A 15,848-nucleotide genomic window follows, 5' to 3' on the forward strand; every position below is an offset into this window, starting at 1 on the left:
TTCAGGGTTGGGGAGGCGAGCCTATGGCCGGTGAGCCGCACAGGGAGGCGCCCCTCCTGCACACCTGTGAGGGGCCAGGCCCCACCAGTGCCTTGTCCTGTGTGCATGTGGGACCCTGCCCCATGTGGCATTGCTTCCCCGCCTGGGCCCAGCAGGTTCTCACAGTGAGCACGCAGTCCGAAGCCCCCCATGAGCCCCCTGCACTGGGAGGGCCCCGTGGCCATCTTCTGCTGGAGAGGAGGGGCGGGCTCGGCCTTCCCCACACTGAGGAGGCTAGGATCTCGCTGAAACTCTCCCGCGGAAGCACGAAGGCAGCAGAGTCTGTTGACGGCAGACCTGTGAGTGTTCGGAGGGTCTTCGCCTCGGTGACTCACTGTGCTGCCCCAGAGCCCTGCGGCTGGTCACCAATCTGCACGGCACCTCTGAGTTGTGTTGGCCATCCCATGGACGTGGACCCTGAGGGGCCATGTGGTTGAGGGAGTGATGTGTGGAGTGGTGTCCCCCCAAAAGCTACGTCCATTCCCAGAAGCTGGAGATGCCCTTATCCGAAGGGTCCTTGCTGGTGTGATCCAGTAAGGCTCTAGAGACGAGGTCATTCCAGATCATCTGGGTGGGCCCAGATTCCAGCGACAGGAGAAAACACAGGGAGAGCAGAGACCACGAGAAGGCTGGCAGAGGGCAGAGGGCAGAGGGGCAGAGCCAGGGAGCCCACCGGGAGCTGCAGGACGAGGGAGGGGTCCCCCGAGAGCTTGCGAGGGAGTGTGGCACTGCCACCCTTGATTTGGGGCTTCTGACCCTTAGAACTTCAAGAAGAGCCCGTGAGTCACTGGTTTATGGGTGTCCACCATGCAGCCCCAGGTCACTGGTCCACTTTGCCACGTTGCACCGCCAGGCTATGGCGAGTGCCAGGGCCCCACTCCTGACCACCAGGGTGAAGTACTGGAAGACCACACACCGCCCTCGCTCTTTTGCTGGATCCCAAGTGCAACAGGGGCCACCGGGCCCCTCGAGCTGTGGGGTTCCCCTCGCAGCAAGGTTCAGGGCTGATGCCACAGCCTCTGTCGTTGGCATGCTGACCCCCTGCTGGGTCCCTGGGCACCACACGAGCACGTGTCTGCATGTCTGCTCACCAAGTTTCTGCCAAGTGCCGGAGGGCAGGAAGACTTCAGCTCCTGTGCTGGCGCTGCCGGACCCCAAACCAAAGTGTCCCTCGGCATGTAAGAGCATCTGCCAGTCAGGTCATTCCAGATTTCCCAGCATCTCCTTGGGAAGCACCGAGTAAAGCAAGGCGTCCCTTGGTGACTGAACTGTGCTCGGTTTAGATTTCAGCATGTCGGACTTCCTTGAGGTGGCTCCCCCAGGAGACCCCGGAGCTCGGGCTGGGGCGTGCTGGTGCCAGGGGATTTCTCGGCTCCCTCTTCCTGGCCAGGCACAGGTCAGAGGGGAGCACTGCCACGCAGGCTGGAAGGGACGCCCGCCCTGGGTCCTGCACCAGCATTCAGGAGCAGAGGACACTTGCTTCACCTGCGGGCAGCTGGCATCCTGGCGAGGCTGGATTTTAGAAACTTGATTAAATCAGCCACAAGTTGCAGCTGACGCTGTTTCCAACCCAGTTTAAATAAGGCAGGTCATGGCATCAGCTCTGAGGAGAGAACAGGCACAATCAGGTCCAGGCTGACTGCGCTGCTGCTGCTGTGCCTGGGGCGGAGGTCCTCCTCGCCTACCTGCGTCTGCCTTCTGCACTGCCTGCCTGGGCGGGGTCTGTCCTGCTCTCTGGATGACACAAGGAGGGGGCAGTCCTTGCTCAGCCCATGCCCTGCCCCCCCCTCCGCCTGACCCTCAGACTCAGATGTGCAGGGGTGGCGGGGCGACTGGCTGCCTTGCTCTGAGCCTCCCCTTGGTGCAAACAACCTGGGTGAGCTGGGGCTCCCCAGAAGGCAGGCCCTGGAGAGGAGGGGCTGCGCAGTTCCTGGCATCTGGAGTGGTCAGTTTGGGTGCTGGCGGCGGCGAGAGGAGGGCCGTCTGGCGAGTTGCCTGGTGCCTCTGCTGTGAGTATCCTGGGGATGGAAATCTCCACCACACTCCCTTTCCGGGATCCTACTTTGATACAAAGTTCGAGTACACAGTGCTAATGGTGCACTGCTTGGCCAGGTCATCTGTCCCGTCCAACACGAGGGATCCACCCTTTCCCAGATGTTTCCAACTTGACCAACCCACCTCGTCTCTCCAGAGTCCAGTTGTCCAGGTACAGAGTGGCTCTGGCCAGGAATGAGGGTCAAGAAGGAGAGCACACATGTGCACTGAACTCAAACCACACAAACACACTTGCACACACATTCTTATGTGCGCACCTGCAGAGCAAGCACACATGCACATATAGGCAAACTTAAGTGCACACCACTCCTCACACAAAGCGAGCACACACACTCATATATATGTGCACAAGTACACACAGACACAGAGACACGCAAACACACACAAACACACAGACACGCAAGCACAGACAGAGGGGTGGCTCATTTTGCTCCATGAGTTGCTTGTTGACTGATCGTCCTGTGAGGCTCCCCGGCCAGGCTGGGTCCTGGGTGCCCGGGCTCCTGCTGCATGTCCTGGGAGACCAAAGGCACAGGTCCCTCCGTGGGCCAGGCTCTCTGGGGCCCCAGGAAGGAGCTGCTCAGAGCTGGCAACGCTGCCACATCCTCTCAGCTGACTTCCCTTGGGCCCCAAGGGACAGAGCGACAGGTGGGCTGTGAGACACTGTCCCCACGGGTCTGCAGGGCTGCCCCACCAATCGACCTCCTCTGCACTCCACGTCCGGCTCTGCCGCCTCCTTCCCATTTCTCCTTTCATGGCCCGGGAGGTTTGTGGTGTGACCTGGCCCTGCAGGGCCACCCGCTGTGGCTCCTGATGGCACGCGTTTTCCTCAGCCTCGCCCAGGCAGGGAGCCGTGGCTGGAGAGGCTGAGAGACACAGGGTCAAAGAGGAGGACACACTGTGGCTGCACGTCAGCCACAGGCCCGGGGCAGGCGAATGACAACCCCCCCACCCCACCCAATGAGGGCTGTGCTTTGCTTCACCAGCCTGGGACCTGGTGGCTCCGGGGCTGGAAGTGGGTAGCCGGTGCCCAGCAGGGCAGGACCCCCACCCTCCAGTGGCCCACGCCCCTCCAGGGGACCCTGGGACCTGTGCCCTGGGTGGGGGCAGCACCAGGGCCAGGATGGGCATGCAGTGCAGCTTCCCTGCAGCCGCCCAGTGAAGGAGGAGGCAGGAGCCGCCCGCTGCTACCTCGCGTGCACGTGACGTTCGCAGGTGCCCGGGAGACGATGGAACAGGGGCCACACCTGCCAGGCCACACGGTGAGGTTCCTGCAGTTGGCCCCTGAGGGGGTGCTAGGTTTGCCCCTTTCTTTCGTTCCCTGCTTTGGGTGGGGATTGGGCCCAGGGCCTCCTGCGTGTCCTGCTGGTGGCCCCTTTCCCCCTCAGCCCCTCCCAGCCCTGCCCCACCTAACCCTCGAGTCACCTCCAGATGCTGCTGTTCCTCTGACACCTTCCCCAGCAGGGGACTGTGGGGGGGGGGGGGCTCAGCCCGAACCCAGAGCCGGCGGCACCTGGGGAGGGGCACAGTCTAGATCCAGGACCCTCCCTGTGGCTCCCCTAGACTGGAGCAGCCGCTCCCTGGGACCACTGTGTGCAGTCCTACACTCAGGAGCCCCTCCCTCCGGCAGGGCAGTCATTGCCCCTGAATTTAAAGGTGAGGATGTGACTTGCCATCCCGGAGGTGAGGCGTTTCAGAGCCCGCCTTGGGGAGGGAGGCTGGGGAGGGAGAGGGTGGGTCCTGTGCCAGGAATTCCTCCCAGTGGCTGGCCCTCGCCTCTTCCAGTGCCCTCCACAAGCCCCTCCCCGCAGGTGCTGCCAGCCCCTGGGAGGGGAGCAGGCCGCCGGTCTATTTGCCTTTAGCTGGTAGCCGATCACAAGGTTAGCGAGTTCAGAGTTACATTCCTTATCACGATTTCGAGATTGAGCGAGGACTTGAAACCACACGGGACGAGTGGCCCTTGGCGTCTGTTCTTATCACTGCACAAACACAGCCACTTTTATGAGCCCCACTGTTCTTTTATTAGGGGCCACGATGGCTCCTTTGCTTTAGCATTCACCTGTGACGTCCGTACAAGTGACGATAAGCTCTTAAATGCCAGTTCGTTTACTGAAACACTCAGCATGTTTTCTCTCTTCCCTGCGATGGCGTTGTTCATACTCAGAGAATGTGGCCTGGCGAAGCACTCTGATCACGCAATGGTGCTGCATGCCAAGGGTGCTGCGGTCAGACCAGCGCAGAAGGCAGCACTCGGCCTCTGGACAGAAACCCACAAAGGCCAACTTACCAATATGGGTGAAAAAAGGTAGAGGATAGCATCCTTTCTATATGGAGAGTTCCCAGAAAAAAAAATGAGAAAAGAATTTATGTTCTGGGGTCATCTTTTGATTTTGCCCACCCAGAGGACCCTGTGACTCCTCTGTTTGGTCACAGCTCCTGGGAGCCACCCCCCTCCCACCTGGTGTTCAGGGCATCAGGGTGACTGACTTACACTTCACCTCCAGTGGCTAAAGGTGACACCCTTGGTGGAAAGAGTGTTTCCCTATATGTTGACTGGAATAAGGGGAAGGCCTCTCTCTGCAGGCTGGGAGCTGGGCAGACGCTGGCCGCCTGACTTTGTCCACATGCACTGCTGTAACAGAAGGCCAAAGACTGGGCAATCTATGACCAAAGTCAGTTTACTGTCTTGGAAATCCAAGGTGGAAGGGCCAGCATCTGGCGAGGGCCTTCTTGGACATCATCCTATGGCAGAAGGGTTAGGGTAAGAGAGGGAAAGAAGGGAGAGGGGTCAAATATCCTCTTACAGGGAAGCTCCTGGGATAAGGGCCCAGGTTCACTCCTGCCCAGACACTGCCATCTGGCCACCTCCCTACGCCCCAGCCCTGGATCCAGCCCACCTACAAACAAAGGGTGAGATACAGCACCATCTTGCTAGGTGGGGAAGTGGGGAAGTGGGGCTGAGAGGCCCCGGCCAGAGGCGGAGGAGAGTGGAGAACCCAGACGTGGGTCCCAGCTCCCTTTGGGCACGCGGGACTTTCCTTTTAACTTGAACCGGTTTGAGCTGCATTTCTGTCACTCATAAACAAAGGTGAGAGACCCACTAGAAGAAAGCAGGAGCTGGCTCTCGGAGGCCAGCCGGGCAACACGTACGGAAACGGAAGTTGCCTTGGTAGGGAAGCTCAAGATCTGCACGTCCAAATGAACATGCGCGGCCACGGCTCGTTCAGATCTCCCCCAAGAGGCCCAGTCCAGCCCAGAGCCTGAGAGTGACCTGGGGGTTTCATCTGTTAGGGTGAAGTCACTCTGGGGGGTGGGGGCTGAAGCCCCGAAGGACTCGGGTCCTGAGAGGAGACTTACCCAGGGTGAGGGCAGCCTGTGTGGCGGAGGCAGAGATGGGGCGAGGGGCCCCTGAGCTCCAGACGCTGAAGGAGGCGGGAAGGCCTCCCCGACCTCCGGAGGGGCCGCGCACAGCCCTCCAGCACACTTCAAGCCACCCAGTTCCTGGTTCTTTGTTATGGCAGCCTACGAAACAAATACAGATACTGCTTTTCACTTCTGGACTTAGTGAAAGTTTCTTTAAATAAAAATTCTTCAATGTCAGCGCAGTCTAAGGTCAGGAGGACCCCACCACTGGGCAGCAAGTATCAAGAGCTTGGAGAGAGACGTCTCCTTCAATTTGATGACTGCATTTTAAATGCTTCATCCAAGGAGAAGGTTCATGTTGGAATTAAGAATTTTGGAAAAGATACAATAAGACTGTTTACAATAGTGTATAGAAACAGCAAATATCTAAAAGTGGAAGTGTTGCATATTGGACACAATGAAACATTAGACACTAAGAGCAATTTCTTTGCGTGACACACAACACTCAAGGAATTCTTTTTACATAAATAGAAAAACAGCGTATGAACCTGCTCACAGAGGCTACAATCCAAATGTATTTTTAAAGGCTGTGATATACATTTATATAACTAAAAATGCAATAAAATATTAATAGTTTTGATTATCTGAGTGATAAAATTATAAACTATCTTAATTTTGTTGAAGATTATTTCTTATATATTATATATGTGTTTTGTATTATGATCTTATGTTCAGTTTGGGGGTGTTTTGAGATGGGGACTCTGTGCTGCTGGACTGACCTCGGGTTCTGGGCTGGGCCAATCCTCCCACCTTGGGCGTGGCCAGCACACCCCGCCCACAGGTTCAGTTTTACCATTGGGGGAAGGTTTAAACTCCAAATCTCTTGATATGCACTAGGCTCTGTATGAAACTGACGTTGAAGAAACAACCTTTGAGAAATTAAGGTGCAGTAATAATGCTCGACCAAGACCAAGAAGCTTCGTGCGTGTTCGAAGTAATAAAGCAATTTAAATTTGGTAGCAAAGGTCTAATTATGGGGCACGGTGTTTCTAAGTGACGGCCAGGCAGCAAAACAAACAGTGGGCTTCTAGACCTCTCGGTCGGGCGTGGTGAGGCCAGAGCTGCCACCATCCCCTTGCAGGAACTCGGGTGCCTTTGGTCTGTGGCCCACTCCTGTCCTTCTTCTTTCTCCCCAGTATCTGAGAGTGCTTCAGTTGGGAAGGACAGTCACTCAGAACGTGGAGGTCCAGCGGGGCAGAGCAGCTTCCCCAGGACACCAGAGTCAAGGGTGAAGTCAGGAGCTGGGACTTGCCAGCCTCCCTGCTCAGTCCTGGGAATGACATGTGAGGAGTCCTCCCTCCCTGGAGGTGCAGTCCCTGCCCCACTGTCCAGGGACACAAATGTCACCAGCTGTCTCTGACATCACCTCCAGAGTTGCACGACCGGCTCACCAGGACCTCCCTGCCTCCTTCCAGCTCACTGTGGAAAACCCATCCAGATCTGTGAGGCCACACACGTTCCAGACCAGGTCACCTGCTCTGGGGTGGGGCTGGGTTTGTGGTTCACTCCCCACCTGCCCTCAGGTTGCTTGCAACTATGCAGCCTGGGCACCTGGTGGAGCTGGGGGTGCCTATCTGGAAGGAAGGGGCTGGCTTCTGGGAAGGGCACCTTTGCCCATGAATAGCCCTGTGGGTGCCTCCGCAGCCCAGGGACCCCTTCCCCTGTGGCAATGGATAACATCCCTCGGCTGCAGGACATGCCTAGAGAAGTCCAGGTTCTCAGCCCGCACTGGTGCTGCATTGCACTGGACTGCCCTGTCTGCCCTGCTGCAGGGACCCCAGGAAGCCCCACTTTCCCCCACAGGGGGCTTGGAGAAGTGGCCCTGGTCACCTGCTACATGGCTTTGCTGGATGCTCTGGGGCAAGTGGGCTTTCAACAGCTGCCATGGATCAGGCCCAGCCACATGACCTCACTGTGGCCCCAGGGCTCTTGCTTACTCCCACCAGCCCACATGGCCACATTCCAGACCCGCAGGGAACTGCCCAATGGGGCTCTGGCTTCTCTGGATCCTATGTAGCCCACCAGGGGCCTCCGAGGGCCAGAGCCTGGCTGCCCAGCTGGGCACAGGGAGCCCTGCCTCTCCAGGCCTGGCCGGCAGCCCCCACAATTCATGTGAAGGAGGAACACTTCAGCCGGGTCCCCCAGCCTGCAGCTGTGTCCTCAGCTGGGTGCCCTGACAGGGTGCTCCAAGTGACCACCGCCCAAGGACATTTCTGTCTGCCAGTCAGGTTTATCAGTTCCTGGGGGTTCCATCCCCAGAGGGGCCCCAAAGCAAACTGGGCCTTGAGCAACCTAGACCAGAGGGCGGGACCCTGACACGGACATACTCTCTTCTGTCTGCTCAGTGAGCGTCCAGGCGCAGACCTGGGAGAGGTGTCCCCAGGGCTGAAGTAGCTTGGGGCCTACCTGGATGGCTGAGTTTTGCACAGAAATGTGACCTTGCATTTCCGGTGTGATTAAACACAGGAGTAAGTGACAGAGGGTCTGTTCATGCCTGGGTTCCTGCCAGGCCCTCCATGGTGGGTGGTGTGCAGAGCTGCGCGGGGCCCAGGCCTGGAGGAGCAGCCTCACCCTGATCCAGGGTACCCGCTTCCTCATCGAACCTCTCTGGCTGCTGCCCACTGTGCCCAGGGCCTTGATCAGGGGTCTATGGGGGCAGGAATGGCAGAGGGCAGAGGTTCCACTCCATGGCATGTGGGATGCAGGGTGGCCCTGCTTGGGGTGGAGGAGAGGGTACTATGGACAGGAGAGCCGAGCTGTCCTCCCACTGTCCTGGGGTGGTGTGGGGTGGGCTCGGGTGCTGAGGCAGGGCACAAGACCCACCACCCTGGGGCCAGCACAGCCAAGAGCCTCCTCCTGCTGGGCTGGCCCCTGGGCCCAGGCCATCTCTGGTCTTTGAGTCGAGGCGGGCCTACCAGGGGTCATTCGGCACTTGTTTCTGGCTGGGCCCTTGGGCTGACTTGGACACTTTTCAGTATGGTAAAGCACAGGGGACAGGGCTACCCCCAGCCGTCCTGAGTGTGCCGTTCAGTGACACCAGGCACGTTCACGCTGGAGCGCCATCACCACCACCACCCTCCTCCAGGACACGCCATCTTCCCAAATTCCACCCCACCGAACACTGAGCCCCCCTGTGCCTGCCCAGCCCGACACCCATCTCTCTGCTCTCTGTCTCTAGGCACGTGACTACTGAACGCTTTAGGTCTTAACCGTCTGCCAGAAGTGTACCTGGGGAGGGCTGGTCCCCGATGCCGCGGGTTTAGGGGCGGGCTTTGGAGGGTGTTGGGTCAGGAGGGCTCTGACCTCACCAGTGAAGCACCCCACTTATGGATTCTTAACTCAGTGGGGTGTCGGGAGGCAGCTGAAACTTGAGGCCCAGTTGAAGGAAGTAGGCCAGGGTAAGCCCTTAATGGAGACATCTAGTCCCTGCCTCTTCCTCTTCCTCGCTCTCTGCTTCCCGGCCGCCACAGGTGAGTGGCACTGCTTCCCTGTGCACCCCCTGCCTGGCACTCCACCTCACCTCAGGCCCAGAAGCAATGGAGCCAAGTAACCAGGAACTGAAACCTCTGAAACCGTGGGCCAACATAAATTTTTCCTCCTTTGAGTTGATTTTCTCAGGTATTTTGTCACAGTGACAGAAAGCTGGCTGACAATCTCCCATGCAAATCAATGGCATGGTACTTGTTCTTTTGTGAATGTCTAACTTCACTCAGCTTGATGTCCTCTGGTCCATCCACATTGGAAGTGTCAGGATTTCCCTCCTTTTCAAGGGGGAATCGTATGCTGTTGAGTGGAATATGCTGTCTGTTTGTCCCGTGACAGGCACTGACAGTAATGCTGTGCGCGGTTCTGGGGAGCCCCTGGACCACTTTCCAGAGCCACCGCACCTCTTTACCTGCACGCGCCCTGTGAGAGCCTTCTGCTTTACCTTAGCCCACCTGTGTCCTCTGTTTTGTTTTTCTTCGATGCCAGCCATCTTCTGGGTGTGAAGCGGCATCTCGCTGAGGTTTTGTGGACCTGGTGTTTTAGGGGGCAGGGACGAGACCATTCGTGGGGCTCCCCTAAGCAGAGGGTGGAGGGTCCCAGGAGGTCTGGCTCCCCTCCCCCACTTCCTGTCTGTCCGGTGGGCTTCCCTCCCCCAACTGCTCCCCCTGAATGTGGGGAATGTGGCCACAGTGGGGAGCCCAGGGTGCAGGGCACTGCCCACCACCCATCCTCCCCTGGCTCTTCTGAGAGCTGCACCCCCCATGCAAGTGAGGGGCTTCTCTTCCTACCAGCCCTCCTTCCCTCCACCCTCTGGTCAGTGTGCTGAGTGACCAAGGGAAGCAGACCAGGGTCACAGCCCAGCCCCCAGGGAGCCCCAGAGCAGGCACCTCCCACAGAGCCACACCCTGCACGTGAGGACTCTGCAGGTTGGGGCCAGCCTCAGGGGGCCGGTCACTCCTGGACACACCTCCCCCCTTTCTCATCTGATTGTGGGGGTGGGGGTAGGGAACATCTGGTCCAGAAAGGACTCCAGGGACCCTCAGGCCTAGGGGGCTTGGGGCAGTCAGGCCCAGGAGGACAGGGTCTCAGCACAACTCCGAGAGGCCTGGGCCTGTGGGAGTCCCAGGGAGGAGGAATGGGGCGGGACGTTCTGTGTACAGGAGGAGTGGGTGGCAGCTGGTCCGAGACCCCTTCCTCAGGGGACACCGCTTACCACGCAAGTACTGGCTCGGGCGTTATCTGTTGTGAAGAGCCTGGAGGAGGGACCCTGGAGCAGGGACCTTGGAGGAGGGACCCTGGAGGAGGGACCCTGGAGGAGGGAGGGACCCTGGAGCAGGACAGAGTGGGAGTAGGCATTGCAGGGGGAGCAGGAGGCAGTTCAGTTCCCACACCCCTCTTCCCACCACACCCCGCCTGGCTGTGTCCTGAGGGCCTGGCCTCCACCTGCTCTGCTGCGCCTTCCCCTGGAATACTGAGCCTCACGTCCCTTCCTGGGAAGGACCTTCTTCCCACCCATCCCACAGCCCCACAGGTGGATGTCCCTGAACACCACCCTCTCCAGGAGCCTCCCAGCCTGAACTCTCCATGTTCTGAGATTGCCTGTCCCGGGCCTTGACCGAGGCATGCCTGCCCTGCCGGGTGCTGGTGTCCAATTGAGTGGCTTCTCCCTAAAGCTCACATCCACTGGAAAGTCAGAATGTGACCTCATTTGGAAATAGGGTCTTCGAAGATGTAATTGTTAAATTAAATTGAGGTCAGACTGGATTCAGGCAGACTAACTCCAGTGACTGCTGTCCTCTTGAAAGGCCATGTGAAGCCAGAGAGGCAGGAGAGACAGTGTCCTGTGAAGGCAGAAGCCGGTGGGATCACGGTGACTTAACCAGCTAGGAAAACCAAGGAACTCCGAAGCCACCTGGCGTGAGGAAGGCATGCCCAGAGACCCTTCAGAGGAGCTGGGCTCTGTGCCGCCTGGAGATGGGAACTGAGGTGAGCTCGTCTGCAGGGCGACACCCCCGTCTGTGCTGTGCAGCCCTGGCTGTGGCTGGGGCGGGGCCTCCCAGGTTGCTGGGACTCCTCTGGAGAAGGAACGGGGAGGCCCGCACCTGGAGGCTTCTCCTTTCTTTCAGTGCTTGAACCTCTTTGGATTCTACGAGATGGATCCTGTCACCTCCTGTCTCTCTAGGGCATGTCATCTCTGCTGTCTGGTTTCAACCAAGCCGAGGCTGCAGGTGGGCGGTCACTCCCGCCCTGCACTGTGGCCTGGTTCTGAAACACAAGCAAGCGGTCTGGTGGTTGCAGTCCTGCTGACCCAGGTCTTGGATCTTGCTTGCTGATTTTGGGTCTGTGGCTTATTTGTGAGAAGAAGGTTCTGGAAACTTCCAGGTCTCAAGGTGACCCAGGAATTCCTAGCCGTGAGGAAGGGCTGGCTGGAACTTCCTGCTGGTCCAGCTGGTCCTGAGAAGCTCAGTCCAATTTCTCTCTTGACCTAAGCAGTGTGGGGACGAGCCGCGTTTTACAGAGAAGAGTATCTCCCCGCCCCCACCCCAGGAGCCACAGAGGCATTGTCAGCCTTGCTCTGCTCCACAGTGTCCCACGTTCCCCCACTGTGCTGGCTCACGGGCTGCCATACATGTGGAGGGTCTTTGGATCATTTGCACTGGCTGATCTGGAAGGCGCTCCCTCCTCCTCAGGACATGAGCCCATGAGTCTTTAAACAATGCCTGATGGCCCAGGAACCAGGTTGGAGAAAGGGGAGACTTCTGCTGGCCGTGAGCAGGCCTACAGCTGAGGGCCAGCCTCCAGGTGGGCCTCCACACTGCCTGGGCAGCCCAGGGACAGCTCGAGCCCTCCATGACTGCCCTTGCCCCATGGACCCAAGAGACATCCGAGGGCCTCCGTCTCCAGATCCCTGTCCCCGGCTCTGCCCCTGGCCTCTAGCACTACCCTCCTCCCTGAGTCTGGGCCATCCTGAGGGTGCTGGGCCAGGAGTCCAGGCTCAACCTGGTGTCTCTGAGGTGGTTACATTGTCTCAGAAGAGACTCCAAGGAAACGGGGAGAAAAGGTTGGTCAGAGTGGACAACTGTCAGCCCAGGCAGGAGCAGGGCAATGGGGGCTGGAACTGGGTCATCCTGTCTCCCCAAGCCACAGGCCTCTGCTGTGACATCCTCTACAAAAGACCCTGATCCCAGGGCAAAAAGACCACGGGGCCACCCTAACATTTTCATGGGGACCTGCTCACCCATTCCCACAGGGAATTCTAACATGATCCTGGGACCCTTGGAGGAGTGGCAAGACGCTTGCTTCTTACACTGGCTGGTAGAAAAGGCAGAGTACAAATCCCACACCCAAAGTCGCAGTGCTGGTTTTATAGAAAGATTAGATGGGAAACACCAGTCAGTAGCCTTACTAGTGCTTTCTGTTTTCATGTTTGCGTGTCTCTATTTTCTAAATTTTCTGCTGAATATTTTCTATTAGTCATTCCCTCATCCTTAGTTTTGCTTTCCCTGGTTTCAGTTACTTGTGATCAATCTCTGTCTGAAAATATTAAATGGAAAATTCCAGAAATAATTGCTTGATATCTGAGTAGTGTGACGAAATCTCAATCCTGCCAAGACACAAAGCATCCCCTCGTCCAGTGTTTCCATGCTGTATACACTACCTGCCGGTCAGCCACTTGGCAGCAGTCCCTGCTTATCAAGCTGTCACAGAACCATAGTGCTTGTGAACCAGGGACTGTCACATGAAATGCTGTGTCACTATGCCCACGCCACTTACTTAGTTCATGTCATCCCCAGACACCCTGTCATCTCTCAGTGTCATAAGAAGGCTGAGCACAGTGCAATCAGCATTTTGAGAGAGAGAGAGGAGAGAGAGAGCACATCCATCGGCTTTATTAAGATATATCGTCGTATCACTGTTTTAGTATTAGTTGTTGATGTCAGTCTCTTCCTAAGCTTAATTTGTGACTCACACTGTGCCTTAGGATGTATGCACAGGAGTGTCGTGTTTGTGGGATCTGGTGCCTCCTCAGTCTGGCCTCCACAGAGGGTCTGGAAACTCATTCCCTATGGATAAGGGGTACCTCAGTGGTCTTTCTACTCAGACATAACCGGTGTTTTATAGGATAAGCCCAACCTGCAAGGGGATGCTCCAACTCGTTCCCACCTGGGGCAGCTCAATTAACTGGGATCCCTCCAGAAGCTGTGGAAGGAGGCAGAGTCCCAGACTTGTGGTCACTGCCTGTCCCTCCAGGAGATCCCGCCTGGCCTCCCAGGGCTGTGAGGCCTCGTGGCTTTGAGCCTCCTGAGCTGCGGGGCCTGTGCTCCCGACCTCTGCTCCTCCCTCGGCTTGCAGGCTGTGCTCTAGGCCTGGACCACCGCCCAGCTCCTTGGCTTCTCTGCCCTCTTCATGCTTGCGGGCAATGCTCCAGCCCCGGAGGAGCCCAGCTGTGTCATATCTGCCCTCCGGGCACCTCCAGAGAAAGTCACTCGAGTGCACGGGCAGCAGTCTGAACATGCCTCTGCAGTCGCCACCAGGCTCGAGCTTGATGCCACCTCCTCTCTCAGCTCTTCCCCAGCCAAGGTCCGCTCAGAGACCAGAGAGGGAAGAGGCCACTGGCGAGCCCCATGTCCACACCTGTGCCTCGGAGCAGTGTCCAGCCAAGGCACTCTCCCTGCCAAGCCCGCTGCCCCACAGCCCTGGTTTGCTTCCTTCCTACATCACTGACCTCTGAGGTGGTCCTCGTTCCCCTCTGTCTCCACCGCCTGTCTCCTTTCCCAGGACAGGTGGCCCTGGAGAGGAGGCACCTAACTGCTCGCTTCTCCTCGCAGGCTCTGGGGCCTCTCAGGTGCAGGACCTCCCTAAACTCAGGCGTGGGTAGCACCTCACCTCCCTTCCTGTTGTGACTCCAGCCGCATGTCACCGTGCGCCTGCACCCCGCTCACTCCTGCTCAGGTTTGCTGTGCCTGCAAGCAGTTCTTTAAATGGCAGACACGCGCAGACCTCGGGAATGGGTGATTGAAAGTCTTCAGGGTAAAAAACTGATCGTCCACCACGCCTGATGCTGGAGGTTGCTGCAGATGTCACTTAGCATTTCCCGGAGGACTAGCTGTGCTCTGTGCAGCCCTTGCAGGAAGCCCGGAATAAAGGACGTGGCCGGCACTTCATAGCCCACCCCAACTCCAGGCTGGTCTCCTCCCATCTCCAGGCCAGAGCCCCCGGTGGCTGCTCTGCAGTGTGGGGGGAGTTGGGTTTAAATGCATCCAGCAAAGTTCATATGCTCATGGCACGTGGAGGGGCCTGAGGGAGGTGACCAGGGTTGGGTGAGTCATGAGGGTGGCATCAGTGGCTCTATGAGAAGAGGCAGAGACCCAAGCTGGCATGCCTGCTGTCTCCCACCATGTCATGATGCAGCAAGAAGGCCCCACCAGGTGCTGTGCTCTGGACTCCCCAGCTTCTAGAACCGAGAGCAGAGAAACCCCTATTCTTCATACATCATCTGGTTTCAGGTATTTTATTATAGCAGAAAACGGACTAAGACATCTCCAGTTGCTTGGCACCTCTAATCAAATGGTAGGAAATGGGCATTTATAGATGTGGTTTCATTCACCTGGAGGGACAGGTGGTTTCTGGCTATAGATGCCCCTCGGGACTGCTGGCCACCCCCCGCAGATTTGGTATTGCTTTTCTTAAGTAAGTCCCCAGTCAGTATCAGTGTCCTCATTGCTGGCCCTTGCTACCCCTTACTGATGCTGGCCATCCTACCCCAGCTCCAGTATCCTCATGGCTTCAGAACACAGTTGGGAACACACGTTGGAAGGCCCGAGTCCTCGGGTTTGGCCTGTGGAGCACCAAGCAGACCCACAGGCTACGTCACTAACAGCAGGCACCCTAGAACTTCGTGATGGCGAGGGCACTTCGGTCTGTGAGTAGCCAGTTTCCACTGGTGTGTGCCTGAAAGTCCCCCATTTCTTCCAGTTCTGCTCTGCCTGCCAGAGGCTGTCCCTCCAGCTCCCTCAAGTCCTGTCTCATCACCAGGCCCCAAGACTGTCCCTCCCTCTCTCTCTCTCTCTCTCTCTCTCTCTCTCTCTGACCCTACTTCTGTTCCCGACTGGGAGCTGGGAGCCTGGCTTGCTATGCCAGCCTTCATAATGGGCTTATGTGGCTCCTGGCTGTTGACCTGGGCACCTCCCCAGCCAGGTCCAAGCAGATGAGACGGCTAGGGAGCAGACCCAGGAAAGGGCAGGACAGGAGGGACATTGCCTAGGGTAAAGTACAGTGGTTTCTGGGTCAGCTGCTTATGCTGAGCTCCTGCCTTGAGCTGGGCCAACTGGGCCATCTGTGGGCCAGACAGCCTTGTGCTTTCCTCCAAGCTGCCGTCCCAGACCAGGGCAATGACCCCCAACTCAGTGCACATGTCCATCTGTCAAAACTCCCCAAGTACAGGGCTAGGGATATGGCTCAGTTGGTAGAGTGCCTGCCTTGCAAGCACAAGGCCCCAGTTCAATCCCCAGCACCGCAAAAAAACCCCCAAAAAAACAAAAAACAAAACTCCCCAAGTACAGTGGGCTGAGGCCTGGCCTGAAAGAAAAAGCAAAGCACCTCCCAAATTGAACGAAGCCAGGGAGAAGGGTCTTAGGCAGCCTGGAGGGGTGCGGTGTGCCCCACCTTACTCCTGGTGGTGACACAGGCCACTCTGGAAAGGTGTGGAAGGTGCTGCCCCCTCCCCACTACAGAGGGGACAATGCAGGCTCGGGACAGCCCAGGACAGGGGTGCATTCACCCAGTTGGGTCAGTGCTGCTGTCCACACCGATCTCCATGATGACTGACTTGTGTGGAGAATTCT

At 57.7% G+C, this 15,848-nt stretch overlaps 1 long non-coding RNA gene across 2 annotated transcripts; it reads right to left on the reverse strand.

Annotated features, from left to right (window-relative positions):
* Positions 1-1,519: 1,519 nt before the first annotated feature.
* LOC306637852 lies at positions 1,520-3,769 on the reverse strand. 2 transcript variants are annotated; one of them, XR_013757291.1, is made up of 3 exons: positions 3,520-3,769; positions 1,912-2,960; positions 1,520-1,642 (listed from the first exon to the last, which is right to left on the reverse strand). It is a non-coding gene; the product is annotated as an uncharacterized lncRNA (long non-coding RNA). The 2 variants fall into 2 exon arrangements; XR_013757292.1 differs by having other exon boundaries at positions 1,526-2,097; positions 2,218-2,960; positions 3,520-3,767.
* Between the last annotated feature and the right edge of the window lie 12,079 nt (positions 3,770-15,848).

Source organism: Sciurus vulgaris, assembly GCF_902686455.1.
Source record: "Sciurus vulgaris genome assembly, chromosome: 10".
Classification (NCBI taxonomy): domain Eukaryota; kingdom Metazoa; phylum Chordata; class Mammalia; order Rodentia; family Sciuridae; genus Sciurus; species Sciurus vulgaris.